Source organism: Mustelus asterias, chromosome 27 (genome assembly GCF_964213995.1).
Source record: "Mustelus asterias chromosome 27, sMusAst1.hap1.1, whole genome shotgun sequence".
Classification (NCBI taxonomy): Eukaryota; Metazoa; Chordata; class Chondrichthyes; order Carcharhiniformes; family Triakidae; genus Mustelus; species Mustelus asterias.
The window spans coordinates 11867267-11884824 of NC_135827.1; positions in this window are offsets into that span (position 1 = coordinate 11867267).

The window sequence follows — 17558 nt, forward strand, 5'->3', positions numbered from 1 at the left end:
GCTAGGGCAGAGACAAATTCATCACAAGTGTGGGATGAAATAAGATTTCTTGGTGCCAGGAAAAGTCCCATCAAAATAAGTGATATCACAAAAACAAGTGAAAGTGAGGCTTTAAAGTGTCTAAATATTCTATCTAACTAGTATTCTCCTTCACCTGTGCCATCTTAGTGCTGCTACAACTTCATAACTTTACGTGGCCTACCACAGTGACCCGGTATTTCCCCAGGATGCACATTGGAGATGGAGGGGGACAGCTGCCTCCCGCGCCTCATGGCCTGTGATGCCCTTGGCAACCGTCCTCTGGACCTTGAAGGCCCTGGTCAGCTTCCAGGTGTCAGGAGTGTATCCATGACACCCTCTTCATCCCGCTGCCCCTGACATTCCCCTGTGTCAGGAAGGGAGGAGTCAGAAGGTGTAGCCATAGCCGCAGTCTCCTGGGTGGAAGGCCCGGGCGCGGCCTCGAGCATTTCCTCCTCCCTCGGGGTTCCTGTGGGCCCCTGCGTCACTCCATGGGATGGCAGTACTTCTACAGTGAGCTCCAGAAACTCCAGCATCACCTGGCCCTGCCAGTCTTGGAGGACCACCTGCGTTCTTGCCATGGTGGGAGAGCCCTCAGCGATGGGCCTCTGAGTCAGGGGACACCTGTCAATGGCCGCAGCAAGTGCCCTCTGAGACTAGGCCATGCTCGGCAGTCCCTCAGCCATAACCCTCTGTGAGTTGGCCACATTCTTAAAGTTGGCTGCCAAAGCCCACTGTGTCTCGGTGCTGTCCTGCTCGGTCTCCTGCAAGCTCTACAGCCTCTCAGCCATGACCCTCTGTGCCTGGGCCATGTTCTCAAGGGCTGTCGCCATCGCCCACTGTGTCATGGTGCTGTCCCACTGGGTCTCCTGCAAGCTCTCGAGCCTCTCAGCCATGGACCGCAGAATCTCGAGAAGCCTGTTCTCGGGAGCAGGCTCAAAGTGCCGAATGGCCTACTCCTGCTTCTAATTTCTATGTTTCGATGTAATTCCCACTGCAGGACGTAAACAGAAAAATCAAAGCTGACACTCCAGTGTGTTACGGAGGGCATACAGCACTGCTGGAGGTGCCATCTTTCAGATGGGATGCTAAACTGAGGTCTCAGGTAGATTTGGAAGATCCCATGGCAGTATTTTCAAGGAAGAGTAGGGGAGATAATTCAGTCAGCATTACAAAAACAGGTTATTTTGGTGGCACAGCTGCTGCCTCACGGTGCCAGGGACCCAAGTTCGATTCCTGGCTTGGGTCACTGTCTGTGTGGAGTCTGCACGTTCTCCCCGTGTGTGGGTTTCCTCCGGGTGCACCGGTTTCCTCCCACAGTCTGATAGATGTGCCGGTTAGGTGCATTGGCCATGCTAAATTCTCCCTCAGAGTACCCAAACAGGTGCCGGAGTGAGGCAACTAGTAACTTCATTGCAATGTTAATGTAAGCCTACTTGTGACAATAATAAATGAACTAATAAAATAAATATTTGCTGGTTATTCTTACAATGTCAGTGATTGCTGTGAGATAATTAGCAGCTGTGCTGAATGACAACAGTGAGTCCACTTCGAAAGCACTTCATGAGTTGTAAAGTGATTTGCCACATCCTGTGGATCATGAATGAAGTGATATAAATGCAAGCCTTTCTTTCAATGGTAATGTCAGGAGCTAACTGGGCGGCATGGTGACACAGTGATTAGCACTGCTGCCTCATAGTGCCAGGGACCCAGGTTTGATTCCTGGCTTGGTTCACTGTCAGTACGCAGTCTGCACGTTCTCTTCATGTCTGCATGGGTTTCTTCCGGGTGCTCCGGTTTCCTCCCACAATCCAAAAGACGTGTTGGTTAGGTGGATTGGCCATGCTAAATTCTCCCTCATTGTACCCAAACAGGTGCCAGAGTGTGGTGACTGGAGGAATTTCACAGTAACTTAATTGCAGTGTTAATGTAAGCCTTAATTGTGACTAATAAATAAACTTTAACTATCACTTTAGCAAGTAGGTGGATGCCAGAAAGAGTGATGGGGGTTGGGGGGGGCGGGTAAGGTCAGGATATTTCTCACCGGAAAATGAATTCAGTCTCTTACTCTCGAGAATTTTGCCTGAACCGATACTTGAGGCAACCTTTATTGTTCGAAACAGATCAATGAACAACGACAGAGAAGTGCTACATAGACACAACCTGAGAGTTGTGAAGTATAGACACATAGGTTAATGAGCATTGCTGTTTTGGAGTGCTTACCTTGCAATGCATGAGTTATATATCTGATGTGTTTGCAATGTGCTTTCTCCTACTCATTAGTGTGAAGATGTCTGATGGCTGAACAGTTTTAAATCACCATTGAGGATTTATGTTAGCACATGCTGAAAAAAAACCTTTATGACATTCATGAAAAGACATTAAATAAACCCCAAACAATTAGCGGTTTTAGTACAAAACTGCATTCCACCAGGCTTTAATTATTTCCGACAATGTCTCAAACCGTGTTATGAACTGGGCAGTTCAATGCGTGACACTTTGAAAAATCTGCAGTTCATTATTTCCAAAATGGACAGTACTTTTCTCATCTTGCAGGGAAGTTTTGAGGCTTTTCAAAGTACTCCACAGATTGCTAAGACGTAATTTGAAAAAAAAACATTCGTCTGGGACCCCAGGCAGCTTCCAGACAGCCCCAGGCTACAAGTGATCTGCAGCACTGGCTGAGAAAGTTGAGTAACCAGATTGTCTGGTCCAGTCTTTCCGGGTACAATTGGCCCAATCCAAACAAATTAATCTATTTGTGGCCTCACGTCCACTTCCCATCTACTCTCTATAACCTTTGACGCTCTTGTTAGTCAAGAACCTATCTACCCCGCCTTAAAACTATTCACTGCACTTGAAGGAAGAGAGTTCCAAAGAGTCAGGATCTTCAGAGAGAGAAAAGAAAGTCTCCCAATCTCCATCTTAAATGGGTGACCCTTTATTTTTAAATAGTGTCCACTATTTCTAGTCTCTCCCACAGGGGAAGCCATCCTCTCAGCGTCCACCATGCCAAGTCCTCTCAGGATCTATTGGCGGGATTCTACGGGACAATGGACATTTCCATTTCTGCCCCTCATCCAACCTGATTCCACGGCAGGCGGGTGTGGTGAACCACTGTTACTACATGTATGTGCCAGGACACACCCATGCTGCACCTGTCCCGAGACTCCTCACTTTCCACCTGAGACCCCTCCCTTTCCACCTAGAGTGGGGTATAAAGGTGATGGTCCCTCCTCCTTGCCTCAGCCTAGACCAGGTCAGCCACAAGGGTGTGCTCCTGTTCTCTGTGAATGAAAGACTATTAGTTTCCCTCACGCTCAGAAGTCTTCGCGTCGTAATTGATAGTGCATCAGCGGGGCAGTAAAATGTCTCAGTAAGATCCCTTCTAAACTACAGTGGAGACAGGCCCAGCCTGACCTACCTTTCCTCGTAGGATAAAACCGCCAGTCCCGGTATCAGTCCAGTGAACCTCTTCTGAACATCTTTCAGTCCAGTCATGTCTCACCAAAATCCTGTACAAATGTATTTGGGCCTTCAGTTGACAATGGGAGCTAGACAATGCAAAAACGCAATTCTAAGCCTCAGATATCTATCTTTTTTATTTGCTAGTGTCACAAGTAGGCTTACATTAACATTTCAATGAAGTTGCTGTGAAAATCCCCTAGTCGTCACACTCCGGCACCTGTTCTGGTGCACTGAGGGAGAAATTAGCATGGTCAATGCACCTAACCAGCACGTCTCTCAGACTGTGGGAGGAAACCGGAGCACCCGGAGGAAACCCACGCAGGCACGGGAGAACGTGCAAACTCCACACAGATAGTGACCCAAGCCGGAAATTGAACCCGGGTACCTGGCTCTGTGAGGCAGCAGTGCTAACCACTGTAGGCTGTGCCGCTTGTGCGGGCAAATCTCCAGGTTTGCTGCTGGCCCCGAACAGGCCTTTCCAGCTACTGGAAAACCAGAGATCCACATGCACAAAAGGCACAAATTTACCTCTTTGTTCAGCTCCATCCATGCAGGCTCCATAGGCCCAATGTTCTTCAGAGAGACTTCCTAGCGAGGAAGCCAAAATTTCAGTTTTTAAAGCCACTCCTCTATATTGACAATTCAAGAAAATGCGGTGGATTTGAATGCTTGTTTTGTTAACACTGGGCCTGTGATGCAGTTGTGGACCCAATATCCTCTCGGGGGAAGGCCACGATTTTTTAAAAACTCATTTGTGGGACATTGGCATTGCTGGCTGGCCAGCATTTATTGCTCATTCCTCACACAATCACACAATTGAGAGTTAAAGTTTATTTATTAGTCACAAGTAAGGTTTACATTAACATTGCAATGAAGGTACTGTGAAATTGGGCGTCACGGTGGCACAGTGGTTAGCACTGCTGCCTCACAGCACCAGCGACCTGGGTTCGATTCCCGGCTTGAGTCACTGTCTGTGTGGAGATGGCACGTTTTCCTCATGCCTGCGTGGGTATCCTCCAGGTGCTCCAGTTTCTTCCCACAGTACAAAGATTTGCGGGTTAGGTTGATTGGTCATGCTAAATTGCCCCTTAGTACCAGGGGGACTAGTTAGGGTAAATGCATGGGTTATGGGAATAGGGCCTGGGTGGGATTGTGATCAGTGCAGACTTGATGGGCTGAATGGCCTCTTTCTGCACTGTAGGATTCTAAGATTCTAAGAAACCCTTAACTACAACTACAACATCACCTTACACATAGTCATCTGATGGCATCCACTGCCTTTCTCTTTCTTGGGCTTTGAAACAAAGGTGGCCAAAGAGCTGTGATTTGGAATCCCTCCCCTCAATAGAAGTTCTGTTTCTGTGAAACTATTAATGAACAAACCCATTTGAAACTGTTGCTTTTGCAAAGACATGTGATCATAGAACAATTCTCAGAACCCAGCAGAAAAAAAACACATGGGAACCCAGCTGAATTCACACTCCCGATAATTTTGCAGTCATTTCAAAATGTTGTCTGCTTTGAGCACCCACATAATATTATCAAGAGAAACAGTTTGAAGATTAAGGGTGGCCAGGAACCATTATTTTAGACAAAGAGTAATAGATTCAAAATGGCTTCCTCAGTAGAGAACGAAAAAGTTTGTAGATTTTTGAATTAGTTAAACCCTGTTCAATAACAGGATATCACGGATTTAAAATCATAGGCAAAAGTTCCAGTGGAGAAATTCTCTCATGGGGTATTTTCGGGATCTGAAATGTTTTGTTTTAAAAAAGGTGGTGGAAACTGATGGTTTATGTAATTTTAAAAAGAATTTGGCCAGGTACTTGGGGATGAGGAACTCAAGAGGGTTACAGACTAAAAGTGGGGATATACATTTCTCATATACATTTCTCCTGACAATTTAAAAGAAAAGATAAACTTTTTGTACCAACTAAACAGGAGTTTGTGTTTTATATCTTACGCTATTCAATTATGTAATTTTGATGTGCTAAAGTTAAAGTTATTAGTCACAAGTAGGCTTACATTAACACAGCGATGAAGTTACTGTGAAAGTCCTCTGGCCGCCACACTCCCGGTGCCTGTTCGGGTACACTGAGGAAGAATTTAGCATAGCCAATGCACCCAACCAGCACGCCTTTCAGACTGTGGGAGGAAACTGGAGCACCCGGAGGAAACCCACGCAGAGAACGTACAGACTCCGCACGGACAGTGACCCAAGCCGGGAATCGAAGCCAGGTCCCTACGCCGTGAGGCAGCAGTGCTAACCACTGTGCCACCGTGTAACTTTGCAAAGCTTGTGTGCACCTAACTTGCAGCCTTTTACTTTGTAGTAGCATGTCACTGTAGGGGGGGCGGGGGGGGGGCGGGGGGGGGCGGGGGGGGGGGGCGGCATTTTCCAAGGGCCACATGACCCGCAAGGACATTATGGATCGCCCCGACGGGAAGATGAGTCAATTGGCAGGGGAGCGCAGATCAGGAGGGACTCACAGTTGGAACTCGGGCATGAAGAAGAGCAGTTGCATTTGTAATCTAGTTTTACTTTGTTGTACGTATACACATTTATTCTGTTGGCAATAGAGCTTTTATTATGATGGCTGCATTGAATCGCTGAGTGATCAGTAATGTTGGACAATGGCACATTGTTCACGGGCTCAAAGTCCAATGGCATTGGCTATGTGATATCAGCACCTTACCACCCAGCATCAAATGCTCTGGCAGACAGCGCGTGTAAACATTTAAGTCTTCAATGGAATAACAAGTGAACAGTTTCCTTCCTCCACACATGGCCAGTTTTCTATTCTCACATAATGCCACCCCAGACGTGATCATGCCAACTGGGTTCCTGATTCAGGAAGGAAAAACAGAGTGGAGGATGTTGTCTTGGTTTAAAATTTTGCAACAGGCCCGGCATGGGTGGCTGGTGAAATCGTGGAGCGAACAGGACCAGCCTCCCACGCTATCGAGATTCAAGGCTGCAGGTTGAGAAAACACATGGACCATCTGAGTAGGAGAGCAGTACTGACACAAGGGATCAACAGGTGGCCCCTGCAGATAGTTCCAGGATACCAGGGCTGGTTATTGGGATTTTGGTTGAGAATGTGGGATCGGAGCTACCAATGGTTGTGGAGGCTGAGGAACCAGAAGCAGATAAAAAGCCGCTGGGTCCTGGATTAATGAGTCTGCCTTTCTCGTCTGTCCAGTCTGGTCCTTAAAATGCCACTGTGCTGAGGCGCTCTCACAGAGCCGGGGAGGCTCTGGATTGTTTGAGCCTTCGGTGAGTTTTCAAGAGGTTTCTCCTGATACTCTCTGTTTGCTTGAGGGTTTGCTGTGTGCCTACTAACTTTGTTCTTTGTTTCTCCTTAGGGCTGTTTTGGATTTTAGGGAGGAGGAATATAATAGCTCTGCCCTTGAATGGGGACCGTTTCTGAAAGGCCATGTGATCAATGAGGACCCTATGGATCACCCCAGCGGGAAGCTCAGAGCACGGGCCACGGGTCAAGTAGGGACTCACAAGTGGAACCAGTGAGTGAAAAAGAGCAGTCGTATTTGTAATCTGGTCTGAACTTGTTGTACATATGTACAATTATTCTATTAGCAACAAAGCCTTCAGTGTTAAAGCTGTGTCAAGTCGCCTTCAATCTATTACATACTTGTTCTGGAGATCATTTAAGGAACTGTGAAGATTATTTGCACACATTTCAATCCATTCCTTGGTCATTTCTCTTGTTCATTTCTCTTGTTTTTTTTTGCTTCATAGCTTTTACTTGGACATCCAGGGTCCTTTGTAACAATTTTGTGATTGAGACTGTTTTTTATTGACAGCCACACAAGTGCCGCAGGGGGGGGTTGCTTATTTGGAATTGCCCCATTTCTCTGTGCTTGTTGGAGAAAGAAGGAATGGGGGGCAATGGGTAGATGCAAGCCTGGCTGGAACAGAGGAGACTGAGGCTGCATAGCTGTAATTACCAGAGGAGGTAACCTTCTTCCATTGGGAAAAAGGTACAAAAGTCTGAGGTCACGTACCAACCGACTCAAGAACAGCTTCTTCCCTGCTGCTGTCAGACTTTTGAATGGACTTACCTTGCATTAAGTTGATCTTTCCCTACACCCTAGCTATGACTGTAACACTACATTCTGCACTCTCTCCTTTCCTTCTCTATGAACGGTATGCTTTGTCTGTATAGCGCGCAAGAAACAATACTTTTCACTGTATGTTAATACGTGTGACAATAATAAATCAAATAAAATCAAATTTTAAAAATCAAATAATGTGTGCAGGCTGCAGGAAACTCGACAAGGCTGATTGAGTTGCACAATATGTTGCAAAGTGACCTACAGCCAATGCATCCATAGACTTTTAACTCCTGTGCTTCTCGATCATTCCAGGCTGCCACAAGCAACAACAACCACTTGCAGCACTTTGAGACACAAGGGACACAGACCTTACTTGCCCATGAAACTAAATTAATTTCCTTAATTAATTACCCAGGTGCAATTGGCGACCGTCTGACAGGCCTCTGTGATGTTATCAAATTTCTGAATGCTGTTTGTCATGCCACCAACTCGTCAATGGTCTCTGCTGCTGACCTTGATTGTAAACAGAAAGTATTATTCTGCTTTGATAAAGGAATAATACCATGGTTTGTACTCTATTATCAAACCACCAGCATGTGCCATTTATCAAAGTCCTATTCTCCAGGCTATTGTCACAAATTAAAATGGATCAGGTGAAGTCATACTTTTGCCGTGGGTCTATTTGGACTTTAATTCAACTAATTGAGGTAATTAATATCTAATGTCAGAATTCCTGTCCTGAATTCTGCAATTGAGGCTGTAACGCTTTGCATACAGTAGCAGGAAACTTTCTAAAAAAATGCATTGCACAAAATACCATCCATCTTTTAAATCTTCAAAACATATTTTCTGGGTTAATTGGATGCTATGCATCCATTTACTGCTCTTCAGAATAACCAGAATAGCCAGGTACTGAACTGCGATATCTCACAGGATGAAGCAATGTTACTGCCAAACATCTTACACTATTATGAAGAGTAAGAACAGGCTTATTGTTGTTATTAGTAAATGGATAGAAGATCTCCACTATTCCCGGCAAAGAGTCTTCATGAACTTGATTAATTGGTCATCTTTATGTTATTATGAATCTTATTATTTTTGTTTATTCCTGTGTAGAGTGTAAGTATCACTGGTTAGGGCATCATTTATTATCTATCCCTAATTGCCAAGGAGTCCTGAAGACTTACCTTAGTGGTACGGATGAGATCATTCATCCTCTTCCTGCACGGAGGGCATTTTGTTGCTGATTGCCCATGACTCCTTTATGACTGCCTTCCAGGCCAGTGAGGTGAGGTAGGTGGACCTTCTGGAGCCATCCTTCCCGAAAAGGCCATCCTGGTGTTGGGTGATACCTCTTGTTAATGCCTCTGGGGCATGGCTAAGCCTCGGGGCTATGCGCTTCTTGTTCCTGGGGTGGCATCTCAAGTCAGCGGTGAAAACAGCTGGGCTGCAGAGAGTTAATGTGTGCGTGTGTGCGGCTGGCATTTAAATATGGCGCCAGACTCTTCAATCCGGTTGCGTGATGGCAGGGTGGACAAGTCACTGCCTGTCCCACCATGTGATTTGGTTACTTGCCTTCTCATAATTAATGAGCTTCCATGTGTGACATCTCCCACCCCGTGGCACAGCGGGAAAGGTACCACTTAGCCTGCCCTCCGCTACACTCCGCGTGATCTTACTGGCCATTCATGCCATGCTCCCGCTGCAGCGAGGTAAGAGAATTTGGCACCCAGCCTAATCTCCGTTCCCCGTAGTGGGATGGGAAAATCCCGCCAGCGTGAATGGTGGTCACATTCCGGCTTTAGTCTCCGAAGAGGGAATGTTCTGCTCTGCGTGTGAGTGCAGGTTATGGTTGGACCAAAATGGAGGGGGTGGAGCGTGGGGTAAGGGATGCTCACCATAAAATGGTCATGGTTTGCACCTCATGCACAGGATTAGTGAATTCCCACAGTCGATGGCTGAGATTATAAATCATATTGACAGCAGCAGATACTCATAGCACCACAGTTACTGCGTAAGGCAACTTCTTGTTTAGCGGGAAAATGAATTCTAAACAGTTCATTCTTCAGCTGTTAGGAATCTGTCAGGGCTGCAGGGTAGAGAGTGTTTGTGCATGGTGTCGACATGCTGAGCCATGGTTTTTCTGTCGGCGATTAGAGTTTGTGTTAGCGTTTTGACGAAATGCGGAGCTCTGTGTGTTTTTTCTGCCTGATGTGCAGGTTTGATTTGCTTTGTTATGTCACCATAATTGCTATGAATCACAAAAATATACTTTTGTGACATAAAGTGGTTTAGACTGCCTTCTGTGTTTGAGATAGAAAAGGGGGAATGCCTAAGACATTGTGTTTTGATGAGTATCAGTTGCTTTTGTACTTAAGAGTGGCTGAAATGTAATGTTATGACGTGGTCATACATTTTAATTGCAGCTGCGTTAACAGCGACACTAAAAATCATTTCTAGGTGACATTTTAACTGTGGATGTTAGCTATATTTTGGTTAAAAGGTGATTTAAATGGTGTAAATGCTTTAAAGTTCCTGTGTGACTTTGTCCCAGCTCAATAGGACAATAGGGGTGGCACGGTGGCACAGTGGTTAGCACTGCTGCCTCACAGCTCCAGGGACCCACGTTCGATTCCCAGCTTGGGTCACTGTCTGTGCGGAGCTCTACCCGCGTCTGCGTGTGTTTCCTCCGGGTGCTCCGGTTTCCTCCCACAGCCCAAAGATGTGTGAGTTAGGTGGATTGACCATGCTAAATTGCCCCTTTGTGTCAGGGGGACTAGCTAGTGTAACTACATGGGGTTATGGGGATAGGGCGATTGTGGTTGATGCAGACTCAATGGGCTGAATGGCCTCTTTCTGCACTGTAGAAGTCTATGATTCTATAATACTTCAATGGAGGCGCTAACCTTTTAAAAAATGAGTCATAACATCCCCGTTGAAATAGCAGACAAAGCAATCATGTACTTGATGCTAATTTTGAATGCATTCGGGAAAATTAGTGGGGAGGGTAATTTCAGAGTGCTTCACAGTATAGCTGAAATGTTACCGTCGTTTGAATCTGCTGTCGGAGGCTGGGATGAGAGGCGAATACCTCACAGCCAGCAGACGGAGAGCATTTTCACTCCATCCACCCAGATTAGATTTGAAGCCATGTCCCAGAAGTTAAAGGTCAGTTGAACTCAGTGCCCTGTCCAATCCCATAAGTGGACCTGAGCTAATGTGTTACTAAATTGTCCTGAGAGTTGTTTTCAGGGAGAAATGAAGGATGGGGTCACATTGGTGTTAGCTTCAGCCTTAATCACACTTTGCCTCATGACCTCTCCTGTTCAATTCGCCGCATTGCTCATTAAACTGCCTCCGAGAAGCTCCATTTATTTTCCTGCGCCGAGCACTTCTTTTCCCTTCGGAGACTCTTGACCAACACTTTTCCCTGAGCACATTTCTTGTGTTCTTGTGTGCAGCTGTTATGTTATTCAAGTAGTAATTCTGAGGCTTGGACCAAAAATCCAGGGAACGGGTTGAATTCAGAATTTAGTTAAAAAAATATTTTCTTTAATTCGTTCATGGGACGTGGGCGTCATTGACGAGGCCAACAATGGGCAACATGGTGGCACAGTGGTTAACACTGCTGCCTCACAGTGCCACAGCCCCAGGTTCAATACTGGCCTCGGGTCACTGTCTGTGTGGAGTTTGCACTTTCTCCCCGTGTCTGCGTGGGTTTTCTCCGGATGCTCCGGTTTCCTCCCACTGTCCAAAGATGTGCGCGTTAGGTTGATAGGCCATGCTAAATTGACACTAATATCAGGGTGATTAGCAGGGTAAATGCGTGGGGTTATGGGAATAGGGCCTGGGTGGGATTGTGATTGATGCAGACTCAATGGGCCAAATGGCCCCCTTCTGTACTGTATGGATTCTATGATTCTATTGCCCATCCCTATTTGCCCTTGATCTGAGTGGCTTGCCCATGTCAGAGGCTATTTAAGAGTTAACCACATTTCAGTGGCCCTGGAGTCAGATGTAGGCCAGACCAAGTAAGGACAGCAAATGTCCTTCCCTACAGGACATTAGTGACCCGGATGGGGTTTTAATAATGATAATTGACAATGGCTTCATGTTCATCATTAGAACTTTAATCCCAGATTTTTATTGAATTCACATTTCACCATCAGCCATGATGAGATTTGAGCCTGGGTCCTCAGAGCTTTCGGTTTCGGGATTAGTAGTCCAGTGACAATGCCACTACGCCACCACCTCCTCACCTGGAAATAAAATGGTGATGGTGGTAAAATGATAGCGAAGCGATTGCATTAAAGTATAGAAACTTAGAAACATAGAAAATAGGCCATTCGGCCCTTCGAGCCTGCACTGCCATTCATTATGATCGTGGCTGATCATGCACTTTCAATATCCCACTCCCGCTTTCTCTCCATACCCCTTGATCCCTTTGGCCACAAGGGCCATGTCCAGCTCCCTCTTGAGTATATCTAATGAACTGGCCCCAACAGCTTTCTGTTGGAGAGAATTCCTCAGGTTCACAACTCTCTGAGTGAAGAAGTTCTTCCTCATCTCAGTCCTGAATGGCTTATCCCTTATTCTTAGACTGTGAGCCCTAGTTCTGCACTTCCCCAACATCGGTAACATTCTCCCCACACCTAGCCTGTCCAGTCCCATCGGGATTTTATATGTTTCTATGGGATCTCCTCTCATTCTTCTGAATTCCAGTGAGCACAAGCCCAGTTGATCCAGTCTCTCTTTATATGTCAGTCCTGCCATTCCAGGAATCAGTCTGGTGAACCTTCGCTGGACTCTCTCAATAGCAAGAATGTACTTCCTCAGACTAGGAGACCAAAAACTGCACACAATACTCAAGGTGTGGCCTCACCAAGGCCCTGTATAACTGCAGCAAAACATCCTTACTCCATTGCTCAATTTCTCTATGAAGGCCAGCATGCCATTAGCTTTCCTCACCGCCTGCTGTACCTGTATGCCAACCTTCAGTGACTGTTTCACCATGACGCCCAGGCCATGTTGCACTTCCCCTTTTCCTAAACTGTCACCTTTCAGATAATAATCTTCCTTCTTGTTTTTGCCATCAAATGGATAACCTCACATTTAACCACATTATATTGCATTTGCAAAATATTTGCCCACTCAACCAGCCAGTCCAAGCTGTTGCATCTTAGCATCCTCCTCACAGCACACACTGCCACCCAACTTAGTGTCATCTGCAAATTTGGAGATATTGCATTCAATTCCTATGTCCAAATCATTAAAGTTTAAAGTTTATTTATTAGTGTACAAGTAGGCTTACATTAACACTGCAATGAAGTTACTGTGAAAATCCCCTAGTCGCCACACTCCGGCGCCTGTTTAGGCACACCGAGGGAGAATTTAACATGGCCAATACACCTAACCAGCACGACGTTTGGACTTTGGGAGGAAACCAGAACACCAAGAGGAAACCCACACATACATGGGGAGAATGTGCAGATTCCACACAGAGAGTGACCCAAGCCGAGAATTGAATCTGGGTCCCTGGTGCTGTGGGCAGCAGTTCTAACCAATGTGCCAGCATGCTGCCATATTGTAAACAGTTGGGATCCCAGCACTGAACCCTGCATACCCCACTAGTCACTGCCTGCCATTCTGCAAAGGAGCTGTTTATTCCCACACACTGCTTCCTATCTGCCAACCAGTTCTTTAGCCATGTCAGTACATTACCCCCAATACCATGAGCTTTAATTTTGCTCACTAATCTCTTGTACGGGACCTTGTCAAAAGCCTTTTGAAAGTCCAGATACACAACATCCACTGGTTCACCCTTGTCCACTCTACTGATCAAATCCTCAAAAAATTCCAGAAGGTTTGTCAAGCACAATTTCCATTCAGTGAATCCATGCTGACTTAGACTGATCCTGTCACAGCTTTCCAAATGCTCAGTTATTACGTTCTCAATAATTGACTCCAACATTTTCCCCACAACCAATGTCAGGCTAACCGGTCTAAAATTCCCCATTTTCTCTCTCCCTCCTTTTTTAAAATGTGGGGTTACATTAGCTACCTTCTAATCCCATTGGAATTCTTCCAGAGTCTATAGAATGCTGGAAAATAACCACCCATGCGTCCACTATTTCTCGGGCTACTTCCTTGAGTACTCTGGGATGCAGAGCATCAGGTCCTGGGGACTTATCGGGTTTTAATCCCAGCAATTTCCTCAATACAATTTCCTGACTAATAAGGATGTCCTTCAGTTCCTCCGTCATTCTAGACCTTCTGTCCCCGAGTATTTCTGAAAGGTTACTTGTGTTCTTAGTGATAATAATTCACATATATCCTCAAGAGAGGGAAACTTCCTATCCATAGCATATGGATCCAGTCTGACTGCAATATATTTTATTCATAACTCAGTTTATCCAGAGCAACCAAGGATAGTCAATAAATCTGAACTTCATGATGATGCCCTCAGCCTGAGAATGAATTAAAAAATATATACTTGTATCCTTGTGGTAGCATTGCCTTTTTGAGTGGGCATTCCCTGCGGGCCATGGGATTGGGCCAAGCCCTGTGGAGTGTCGAGGTAGGAGTGAGCCAATCAGGTACAAGGGCATGTACTCCGGGTCAGGAAGGACTCTCAGTTGGAGCCAGGGAGAAGAGTTGTACAGTCGTTCAGTTGATATATGTCTGAACCATTATTATAAATACTTACTTATCATTGGCAATAAATCCTTTGTTACTTTAAGCCACTTCCAGGTGCCCTTGATTTATTACATATTCTGTGGCCATCTCCTTGAGGTGATTCTGAAATAACTTATGTTCCTGGAAGAGAAAGAGGTTATTGTTTGAAATCTTTCCCTTTAACTGTTTCATGTCTTTTCTCCATTCCATTATTACTAGTATTGTTTGTTTCTTCTGTATGCTCAGTTGGTAAGAAGGAAAACATGTAAATAATGTCTTAAGTTCTCAGGATATTTCAAAGCATATTACGGTTAATGGTTTCTTTTAAGAAGTGCAATCACTGTTGTTATGTTGGTAAATCTGACTGCAAAGGCCCTAAATAGTGCAATACAAAATTACCCATGACTTTGATTGAGGAAGGAATGTTAGTCAGGATACCAGAGGCATTTCCTCCTTTTTAACCATTGTCATTGGATCCTTTACCATACCACAGCAAGCAGCTACTGCTTTAGTTTCAGACCTTATCCAAAAGACAGAACCCCCAACAGCACAGCGCTCTCTCAGTGTTCTACTGGAACATCTGTAGAGATGACACACTCAATCCAAAGGTTTTATCTATTTTTTTCATGGGATGTGAGTGTCAGTGCCAAGGTCAGCATTTGTTATGCATTCCTAAGTGACCTTGAAAGGTGATGGTGAGTAGGTACACCCATAGTGCTGTTAGAATCATAGAATCCTTACAGTGCAGAAGGAGATCATTTGGCCCATTGAATCTGCACTGACTCTCTGACAGAGCATTTTACCCAGGCCCAACCCCCTGTCCTATACCCATAACCCTACATATTTACCCCACTAATACCCCTAACCTACACACCTTGGGACACTAAGGGACAATTTAGCATGGCCAATCCGCCTAACCCGCACACCTTTGGACAGTTGGAGGAAACCGGAGCACCTGCAGGAAACCCACACAGACATGGAGGGAATGTGCAAAATCCACACAGACAGTCACCCTGGTGCTGTGAGGCAGCAGTGCTAACCACTGTGCCACCATGCCACAGGAATGGAGTTCCAGGATTTTGACCCCGCAATAGTGAAAAAACACAGGATGGTATTTTGCTTGGAGAGGAACTTACAGGTTGTGATATTCCCGTGCCCTTGCTCCCATTGTCCTTCTAGGAGCTAGAAGTCATCGGTTTGGAATGTGCTGTCAAAGGAGCCTTGGCAGGTTGATGGAATGCATCTTGTAGATGGTACACACTCCTGCCACTGTGTGTGGGTTTTGGAGAGTGTGATTGTTTAAGGTAGTGGATGTGGTACAAATCAAGTGGGCTGTTATTTTCCTGAATGGTGTTGAGCTCCTTGAGTTCAAAACTGGGCTTGAAACTCACAACCTTCAAACTCAGAAAGTGGGTGCTTTCTGCTCCCAATGGGGCCAAGTTGACACATTGAGCTGAACGTAGTGTCAAAATGGTGGTGGGTTTTCAACATACCCAAGCACACAATTTGGCCAATGTGACAAATTGTTCTACGAAGAGAAGGCTGTATCATTGAAGGATGAGACATTAAACCCAAGGCATATCTTTCTGTTGCGGTCCAAGCAATAGGGAATTCCCAACCCCGATTTTCCACACTCCCACCACCCCACCCCCCGATGCTGGACTGTTCAATTAACTAGCAGACAAGCTCAATAACTGCAACAATCATTAGTAAGCAGGGCTATCTTGTATTCCAGGGAATGAGAACACAATATCTTTGAATCCGCATTGTGTGTAGTACATACATAAACAGGGCAGGGAAGCTGAGTCTGCAGATGCTCTTCCCACTCAGGTTCTATATAACGAGTGCCTGCAAAAGCTTCATAAAATATATATATGTAATGGCTTGAAAACACAATCTAAATTAAAGCAGCAGCTCTGGTTGACTGCAAATGTCTGAGGTACAATCAATTTTATGAACAAAATCACTCCTGGATTGCCAGGTTCAAACGCTATTCCGCCACCTCTGCGACCTGAGTTTGATTTCAGTCTAGACAGAAGAAGCAGCAACCCTTCTCTTTTGGAACCGCTTGGAATCCCAGCTGCAGTCTAAGCCATCTCAGTGAGCCGAAACAAAACAGAAAAAGAAACCGGCATTGATTCCGCCAAATTCACCATTCATGATCCGGAATAGCAAAAGGACCAGGGAAACGGGGGACGGTGCAGGTAATCAGTGGCGCTGGGGGAGCTATGCCCCCTGGCTGCTGAGAGGGCGAGTCATTGAGGAGTTCCAAATGTAAAAGTCCACCAATGTCCTAACTTACCGGGTTTTGGTTGGGGAACAGTGCATGAAGAATAAATTTCTCAAAAATAAAATAAAGATTGCATTTGCATGGAACCTTTTCATTGGCCGGAGAATGTCGTAAAGTGCTTCACAACCGACGAAGGGCAGCACGGTAGCACAGTGGTCAGCACTGCTGCCTCACAGCTCCAGAGTCCTGGGTTCAATTCCGGCCTCGGGTCACTGTCCGTGTAGAGTTTGCACGTTCTCCCTGTGTCTGCGTGGGTTTTCTCCGGGTGCTCCAGTTTCCTCCCACAATCCAAAGATGTGTGGGTTAGGTTGATTGACCATGATAAATTAACCCTAGTGTCAGGGGGGTATAGCAGGGTCAGTATGTGGGGTTGGGGGAATGTGGCCTAGGTGAGGGTGTGGTCGGTAAAGACTTGATGGGCTGAATGGCCTCCTTCTGTACTGTCGGGATTCTATGAAGTACTTTTTTCCCATATGGACTTTTGAGTTCTGGGTTCAAGTCCCATTCCAGTGCCCGACCACAAAAATCAAGGCTGGCACGGTAATGCAGTACTGAGGGAGTGCTGCACTGTTGGAGCTGCTATCATTTTGAATGAAATGTTAAATCTGTTATGATATGATGTAAATATACCTGTGAGAGTGCATATCTGAAACTATCAATTGCTACCACCTCGACAGGACGTGATGTTTTGGCCCCATGACTTTTATTCTGTCTATAAGCAGCAGCAGCAAGATTTTCAACTCGCCATACGGGTAAAATGGACAGGTGAACCAAAGATGTGCGGCTTAGGTGGATTGGCCATGCTAAATTGTCCCTTAGAGTCAGGGGGTTAACAGAGTAAATACAAGGGTTACGGGGATAGGGCCTGGGCGGGATTATGGTCAGTGCAGACTCAATGGGCCAAATGGCCTCCTTCCACACTGTACTGTTTCTATGATGCTCAATAAAGTTGGGTTTATTTTGCATGTTATGGTGGAATAAAAGGCCCTTGCTGCGAATGCTGGCTGAGGTGTTTGGCCTTTGTAGGGAT